Source organism: Rhinopithecus roxellana, chromosome 3 (genome assembly GCF_007565055.1).
Source record: "Rhinopithecus roxellana isolate Shanxi Qingling chromosome 3, ASM756505v1, whole genome shotgun sequence".
NCBI lineage: Eukaryota > Metazoa > Chordata > Mammalia > Primates > Cercopithecidae > Rhinopithecus > Rhinopithecus roxellana.
The window spans coordinates 45,825,589-45,835,198 of record NC_044551.1 but is presented as its reverse complement, the minus strand read 5'-3'; positions in this window follow the sequence as shown (position 1 = coordinate 45,835,198).

Here is a 9,610-nt window from a genome sequence, read left to right as displayed (position 1 = left end):
CTCATTAAAAATGTAGTCACTCAGAGAAATAAGAAGATATTTGGTAGAGCAAAAATACTAAAATTGCCTCACTACCTTAAATGTTTAATTCTGAGAGAATAAACAGAGCAAAAAACTCCAGAAATAAATTTCACGGTATCTTCTGTGGTAAGTTTCATTTCTTAACTATGACCTGTTTCTCAAATAGGTTTTATGTTAAGATTTGGTCATGGACATTGTCTCTGGCCCTTTCATCTTTGATTGTTTCCCAATTCCTTCTCAGGCTTCACTGATCGTTTTATATGCCTTTATTGTGCTACAACCGCTGAAAATACTGTAACTCAAGTAAGGAAATTAGTGTTAAAAAGAAAAATAATGTAATCAGAAAAATTTACTGAGGTGGTGAGATATGGTCCACCACACACTGGAAAAGGACTGAATTTATTCCATTGCAATTGGAAAGAAAAGATAGGTAATGTTTGGTTGGTAGGCCTAGGGTAGAAGCAGTTCCTGCATGATGTAAGTGTTGTGAAAACAGAGCCAGAAAGACTTGGGAGAAACATAAAGCATGAATTTCATGAAATTTAAATATCAAAATTGGAGTGACTAACATGGAGCAGTATAGTCACAATAAATAAGGTGAGATTTAGTTGGATTCTAGATTCTATTTTAACTTTTTTGCTTAAAATATTTTTCATCATACACCAAGAGGAGAGAACAGCAGCCAGGCCCCATCAGACTCACCCTGATGATACAATTATCTAGCTTCATCACACTTGTTTCATCTATCACCTTCTTTGTTGTCCTTTTCTTGTCGAAGTTTCTTGAGATAAATCTTATATATCATAACATCCTCAGTCCATGATAGTTGAATATTGAAAATATAAGAATATTCTCCTGGCCGGGCGCGGTGGCTCAAGCCTGTAATCCCAGCACTTTGGGAGGCCGAGACGGGCGGATCACGAGGTCAGGAGATCGAGACCATCCTGGCTAACACGGTGAAACCCCGTCTTTACTAAAAAATACAAAAACTAGCCAGGAGTGGTGGTCGGCGCCTGTAGTCCCAGCTACTCGGGAGGCTGAGGCAGGAGAATGGCCTGAACCCGGGAGGCAGAGCTTGCAGTGAGCTGAGATCCGGCCACTGTACTCCAGCCTGGGTGACAGCGAGACTCCGTCTCAAAAAAAAAAAAAAAAAAGGAATATTCTCCTTATATTATATAATATTAAACATCTAACAACATTAACCATAACAATGATATCTAATATCTGGTATATATCAAACTTCCCTACTTTATCAAAAATGTCCTTTCATGAAATTTCCAGTCATGACCATTGTACTTCATTGTGTGCCTTGAGCCTCTACATATATAGAAATCCCCCACTTTTTAATCCCATGTCATTGTCTTATTATAGAAGCACTGTCAGTTGCCACACAGAATGTTCCACATTTTCGTTCATCTTATTGCCTTCCTATAGCATTATCTAACTGTTCTTCTATACATCATATACTCTGTAACTTAACTTATATGTAGGATTAAATTCAAGTTTATTTTTTGTTGTGAGAAAATTTCATAGGTAGTGCTCCTTCTATATTTTTATAAGAAAACCAATATTCCCTGGTAAAGTAGTGGTGTGCTGGGAGAAATAATCGAGGAAGAATCCAGATTTGTTGGTCTGAACAACAGGAAATATGAAGTTGCGATCAAAGGAGATGGGAAAGTGTATAGATTGAGCAGGCTTGTTGTGGATATCTGGAGTATGTTTTTTGAGATATGAAGTTTGAGAGGTGATGTGGTGTTATCGTGTACACAGATGAACAGAAAAAAATCAGAGTAGGAAAGAGAATCAGTCAGGAAAGATGAATAAGGAAGTGGTCAATGTATCAATGTCATCAAATACCTTAGAAGGAATGAAATCCACAAAGGAGTAACTATACAAAAATATCAGAAATCATACAATGATTGGCCTTAATACTAAATGCTCAGGAAGAAGGGTGGGATTCAGCAAAGAAGACTGGAAAGGAAAGCCCAAGAAAAATTACTGGCTTGGATATCAAGTAGAAAGACTAAACATTTTTTCCTAGGTCAAGCAAATTGAGGACTGAGGATTAGCCACGAGTGACATTGAAAATATAAGTCGGCCGGGCGCGGTGGCTCAAGCCTGTAATCCCAGCACTTTGGGAGGCCGAGACGGGCGGATCACGAGGTCTGGAGATGGAAACCATCCTGGCTAACACGGTGAAACACCGTCTCTACTAAAAAAAAAATACAAAAAACTAGCCGGGCGGGGTGGCGGGCGCCTGTAGTCCCAGCTACTCGGAAGGCTGAGGGAAGAGAATGGCGTGAACCTGGGAGGCGGAGCTTGCAGTGAGCTGAGATCCGGCCACTGCACTCCAGCCTGGGCGACAGAGCGACACTCCGTCTCAAAAAAATAAATAAATAAAAAATAAAAAGAAGAAAATATAAGTTTGTTGGCATAATGAAGCCCAGGGGATGATTGAGGGCATTCAACAGAGACTGGAAAGAGAGAGATTAGAGATGTTAAGTATAGAAGGTATTTTCAAGTACAGACTGTTCCTGACTTGCCATGGTTTGCTTAATGATTTTTTTACTTTATCACGACGCAGAAGGTATATTCAGAGAAACCCCTCTTTAAGCAAGCATACAACCATTCTGTTTTTCATTTTTCACTACAGCATTTAATAAATCACATGAAATATTCAATGTTTTATTATAAAATATGCTTTGCGTTAGATTATTTTGTCCAATTTTGGGCTATTATATATGTTTTGAGCATGTTTAAGGTAAGCTAGTGTAAGCTATGATGTTCTATAGGTTATATATATTAAATGTAGTTTCTATTTTATTTTTATTTTTTACTTTTTTGACATAACTATCACCCAGGCTGATGTGTAGTGGCATGATCATGTCTCACTGCAGCCTCCAGCTCCTGAGCTCAAGCACTCATCCCACCTCAGTCTCCCAAGTAGCTGGGACTACAGGTACCTACCACCACACCCAGCTAATTTATTGATTTATTTATTTTTGGTTGACATGGGGTCTCTCTATATTGCCAAGATTACTTCCCAAATGCAACTGAAACTCTTTCATGTATCCTTAGCATGCTTTATCCCATATACCACTTACTTGACACAAAGCTTCATAAGAGTGAGCATATACATGTTCTCTTTATTCACTCTTCTAACAGCAAAACATAGCAATTTTCTAGTACATGTATGTAGAATAAGTAGATACATAAAATATAAGACCAATGAAAAGCAATCTTTCCCTCTATAAAAATGTTAAATCATTCTTTGCTCTCCCAGAATCTCCTAGGTTATAAAAATCGGATGCAAGCTCTGATATTTTAAAATTATGAGTAGATGAGCATGCTGTTGTAATACAAATTCTTCCTTCCTAAAAGGTGGCTAGATGAGGTGGTGAGATGTTTTCAATGCTGTCTTCAACTCCCAGGGGTCTTTTTAGCATCCTAACACAAATCTCTCACTTTAGGTGCAGGAAGTCTCCTCACTCTAAACAGTAATCCTATGGGGTCCAATGGAAGTCTCACACCGAGATCATTCCTGTTCATAACTAATGTTTGCCTACTGGATTGATTTTTTCTAAAATTCAAAACTAGACTTTTGTGCCTTTGTATAAACTTGTAATATCTCCTCGCTGCTCAGTTAAGTCATGATGCTTACCTCATGGTCTGCTCCTGCTCACCTTGGTGTTCACTAAGTTTTCCCAAAGAGAGGTCTAAACCCAGCTCTCAAGACAGGTTAGACGATTTACCAGAATTATTTTCCTTTTTTTTTCTTTTTTTCCCCCCATTTCCTCTGTGTCTGTATAGATTCCATATACAGAACTGGTTAAGCTAGACGTCATAATTTTTAAATTATATAATTTCAAAATTTCTGCTCAGAGTGGAAATGACAGTGGAGGTTATCGGCTTTTTATATTCAGGAGCTTTCTCTATGACGATTCAGTCTCTCTACAGTTCAATGGCATGAGCCTAAAACAATCAAAACCAAGGATATGCAACTAAAATTTACTGCTGAGCAGTTTCCAGTCAAATTAAGTTGAAATATTTAATTATGCAGCTATAACAGTTTCTCCATTTCAAGGTAATCAGGAATAAATGGTAAGCTATTTTCAGAAATGACAATGATACTAATGAAGTCAACAAGAATGACATATTTCTCAGTATGGTATATCTCTTTTATCTATAATTAGCATCTATAACAGATATTCCTTGGAGAAATATACCGCTTAGTTATCATCTGAATGATTAAACATCCTCATTCATTACACAGATTAAAGGTACACACATTTTGAAAGGTTAAGTGCAGAATCTGACGACATGAAGCTGTATCTGCCTTGTTCCTAGTACTGACAGACTTAACCTCTTAACAGGGAAGTCGACAAAACAGCATAAATGAAGATAGCTTTTTTTTTTTTTTAAAGGAAACATACATTATGTTTGACAAAAGTACGTATTTTTGTTTGACAGAAGCCTGTTGGATATAGTTGGCAGTAAAGTGAAAGTATGAACTTAGGGGAAGCCAAATTAATGAAAGCCTAGTCTAACGTGAAAGAAATGTGGACTGTTTTTCAAGTACAGTAGAAAAAAGTGAGAGTAATAGTAAAGAGTAGAAAAATATGATTGACAAAATAGAGTAGAATGACAGATTTAAGAAGATAGTGAAAGCACAAGCTAAAACTTGAAGGCCATGGATGAAACTGCAGATCATTATGTTAACTGAAATAAGTCAGATACAGAAAGACAAACATCTCATGTTCTCACTTATTTGTGTGATCTAAATATCAAATCAGTTGAAACCAAGGACATAGGGAGTAGACGCATGGTTGCCAGAGGATGGCAATGGTAACGGGAGGTTTGTGGGGAAGTTGAGATGGTTAATGCATACAAAAAAAAAAAAAAAAAAAAAAAAAAAAAAAACAGAAGGAATGAATAAGACCTATGTTTTGAAAGCACAATAGGTAACTATAGTCAATAATAACTTAATTGTATATTTTAAAATAATTTAAAGAATGTAATTGGATTGTTTGTATTTCGAAGAATAAATGATTGAGGGGATGGATACCTCATTCTCCATCATGTGCCTATTTCATATTGTATTAAAATATCTCATGTATCCCATACGAATATACACCTATTATGTACCAACAAAAATTTTATAAATAATTAATTTTTTAATTGAAGGCAAATTTTCAAAGGAAATACAGTGATGAAAGTTTAAAGAAAAATAGTTTCTAAGCAGCGAGTAACTAATGTGAAATCTCTTCCCATATGCACATATATGTTAGATTTTAATATTTTCTTTTTCATGCACAGAGAAGCACTTTTTTTTTTTTTTTTTTTTTTTTTTTTTTTTTGAGATGGAGTCTCGCTCTGTCACCCAGGCTGGAGTGCTGTGGCCGGATCTCAGCTCACTGCAAGCTCCGCCTCCCGGGTTCAGGCCATTCTCCTGTCTCAGCCTCCCGAGTAGCTGGGACTACAGGCGCCCGCCACGTCACCCGGCTAGTTTTTTGTAGTTTTTAGTAGAGACGGGGTTTCACCGTGTTAGCCAGGATGGTCTCGATCTCCTGACCTCGTGATCCGCCCGTCTCGGCCTCCCAAAGTGCTGGGATTACAGGCTTGAGCCACTGTGCCCGGCCGAGAAGCACATTTTAATAAACAAACGTAAGTTTCTTTTCATGGGGATGTGACAATATTGCAGAGAAGATAAGGTGGCAGCTCCTTCTTCCCTGCTACTTTGCACGCAGGCCCTGCTGTGTGAAGGTTGAAACAAGGTCCTGACTCAATCAGTAGAACTTCACCACTCATACAAAGTGAAATGTCCTGGAAACAGAGGCAGATTCTACTCAGACTTCTTTCCCTACTGTGGCACTTTTTTTTGGTCCTTTTTTTTTTTTTTTTGCCGTATCTTTTTTTTTTTTTTTTTAAATACTTTAAGTTCTGAGATACATGTGCAGAACCTGCAGGTTTGCTACATAGGTACACATGTGCCATGGTGGTTTGCTGCACCCATCAACCCATCATCTACTTTAGGTATTTCTCCTAATGCTATCCTTCTCCTAGCCCCTCACTCACTCATAAGCCCCAGTGTGTGATGTTCCCTTCCCTGTGTCCATGTGTTCTCATTGTTCAACACCCACTTATGAGTGAGAACATGTGGTGTTTGGTTTTCTGTTCCTGTATTAGTTTGGTGAGAATGATCGTTTCCAGCTTCATCCATGTCCCTGGCAAAGGTCATGAACTCATCCTTTTTTATGGCTGCATAGTATTCCATGGCGTATATGTGCCACATTTTCTTTATCCAGTCTATCATTGATGGGCATTTGGGTTGGTTCCAAGTCTTTACTATTGTGAAGAGTGCTGCGATAAACATACATGTGCATGTGTCTTTATAGTAGAATGATTTAAAATCCTTTGGGTATAACCCCAGTGATGGGATTGCTGGGTCAAATGGTATCACCTACTTTGCAAGACAAATAATTTAAGAAACAATAAAAAAGCCTGCCGGATACACCTGCATTCCCAGCACTTTGTGAGGCTAAGGCAGGTGGATCACTTGAGCCCAGGAGTTGGAGACCAGCCCGGACAACATAGCAAAATCCTGTCTCTACAGAAAATACAAAATAATTGGTTGGGCTGAGTGGTGAGCACCTGCCTGTAGTCACAGCTCTATAGGAGGCTGAGGTGGGAAGACTGCTTGAGCCCAGGAGGTACAGACTGCGTTGAGTGATGATTCACCACTGCACTCCAACCTGGGCAGCAGAGCAAGAGCAAGATGCTGGCTCAATAAACAACAAAAATAACTCCCCTCCCCAAGAAAAAAATATAGAGTCAAATGTTAATACTTTCAGTTTTCCTTCTTTTCCTGAATGCAAATTTTTACTATGAAATAATAATCCATTCTAATTTTTAGTGTAGAGATAGAGATAGATATTTTAATACAAAGAAAATGTATTTTCAAATACTTCAGATATTGGTATAATAGATATTGTCACCAAATTAGAAACAAATCGCTCCCTGCATTTAGTCTAAAAGAAGCACCAGAAAAGTATCAAGGAAAAATGATTTCCAAAGACAAATATATGCTTTCAAAAAACATACATGTGTAGATTTTACTTTGGGGAGTATGTATTCTCAATTTTAAGATAGGCACCCAGTAGAAATAATAGAAGAGTGGACTGTTAAAAATCCCTTTCTGTTTGAGTTAAGAAGTTTAGATTAAAGATTTAGGATAAAAATGTTTCCAAATCATATGAGTTGTTTAGTTCAAATCATTTTCTCTTGAAGGTACTTTTGATTCATGACAAGAATTTATATTGACACAAAATGCATATAAAAGTTAGCATGAATTTCTCTAAGTGGTTGAGATATCATCTAGCTTATCACAGGCAAAAACAGTAGTATAAAATAAATAAAAAGGGTTATTATTTTAAATTGGATATATGTTAGGTAAAATACAAAACTAAATTTTGTGATTATTTTTCTAATATATGAAGTTAGCAAAGTTATTAAAAATCAGGTAAGTTAGAGTGTGATTAATCTTCCACTTACAAGTTATTCGAGTAGAAAATTATGCTTAAATGCTCGGCTAAGATACAAATGTCATATTGAATAATCACTCGTATACTTCTGTATTAATTTGTTTTCTTAAAAACTTGTATCCTATAGTATTAAAAATTGTTAAAATTTATTCTAACCGTATAGCATAATTTAATGGATCAATGTGGCAAGTTCAATATATTTCAGGCACAAATAAAAATGTTTAATAGACAGGTTTTATTTTTCATTTAAAAATACATTATATTAATTGTCAAAGCAATAAATTTGCTGAGTGATTTCTTAGCTTCACATTTACTTTTGTGCTGTAGTCAAAGCCAAAAGGCTATAATTTTCTCAGACTTTGAAAAGCACCATCAGTCTTTAACAACAGGAGTAACAGGGCTTGGAAAGAAATATTTACGGATTGATCCCAGGGGAACTTTTTTTTTTTTTTTTTGAGATAGAGTTTCACTCTGTTGCCCAGGCTGGAGTACAGTGGCGCGATCTCGGCTCACTGCAACCTCCACCTCCCCTGTTCAGGCAATTTTCCTGCCTCAGCCTCCTGAGTAGCTGGGATTACAGGAGCACACCACCACGCCCAGCTATTTTTTGTATTTTCAGTAGAGACAGGGTTTAACTATGTTGGTCAGGCTTGTCTTTATCTCCTGACCTCGTGATCCGCCCACCTCAGCCTCCCAAAGTGCTGGGATTACAGGCATGAGCCACCACACCTGGCCTTGACAACTTTTAATTCATATAAAAATATAATTTTGTCTCTATTTCATTTCAAATTGAGAAAGCAATTCTAAATGTATTAAAAACTGGTAAAAACAAAACAAAATTATCAAACATTGCATGTTATATATTTATGATTAGTATGAAAAAGGAAATCCTAGGAGTCAAAAATCATAAAGTTTTAAATAAAAGATTGATACGTTTCACTAAGAATTCATCAGTATTTACTATATTGTAAATACAGTAAACAAAATGATAGACTACCTACTAGAAAAAAATATATATATTTTATAGTGTTAAAGATTTTAATAAAAAATATAAAGAACTCTTAAATAATCAACCAATCAAATAGAAAAAAAGGTGGACAAAATTTTTAAGTAGTGATTTTATAGAAGAGGAAATTTGAATAGCCAACAACTGTCTGGAAACTATACTAAAAACATCAACAAGGTGGAAAATAAAAAATCAAAAATCAATAAATTACATGCTCCAGTCAAACAAAATGTTTCAGTTCTGGTTACTTCACAGGTTAGTAAAGATTAATGTAGTGGAAATCTCATACATTGCTGGAAAAAAATATAAGTTTTATAAACCCATTAAAAGTGATTTAATTTTCTTTAAAAATCTAGACATATGAATAAGAAGCAACCTAGTACATGAATGTAAAGGTAGTTCAGTAATAAAGTTCACAACAGAAATGCTTATTACAGCAATAAATGGAATCAACGTGTTTCCAACAAGGAATGAAAAAATTATATTACCTATTAATTATATATACATAACTCCCTTTAAATAATATTCAAAGACATATAAATCACAATAGCATTTTGTTTAAAGTTACATATTTATGTGCAATACATCAAAAAGCAATTGAAAAATTTACATAAAATAAAAATTATTGCTTCATGAGTACACAGAGAATGAGATAGGATCATGTACACAGATGGTATAAAATCTTCAGTTTTTTCTCTACGGGTGTGTGTTGGTGGGGGGGAGGTGTATTCATCTGTATTAATTTTATTGGGTTTTATCCAATATTAATTGTTAAATATCCTTTGTATGTATTTAATATTTAGTTAAATAAAAACAAAACCATCCAAATTAAAAAACATCTTTATTAAAAAGACATTATAGTATATAGCAACAAAATATGATCATCATATCTATATTTGTACTTTCATATGTTTATTTATTTTAAGCCTTTTTTAGGCATGCCAAACATGGATGAACACTATTATTTCACTTGGATTTCTTGCAACAAGGTATCATGTCAAACTAGACAAACTAAATAAATATAAAACAAACCACCTGTTGA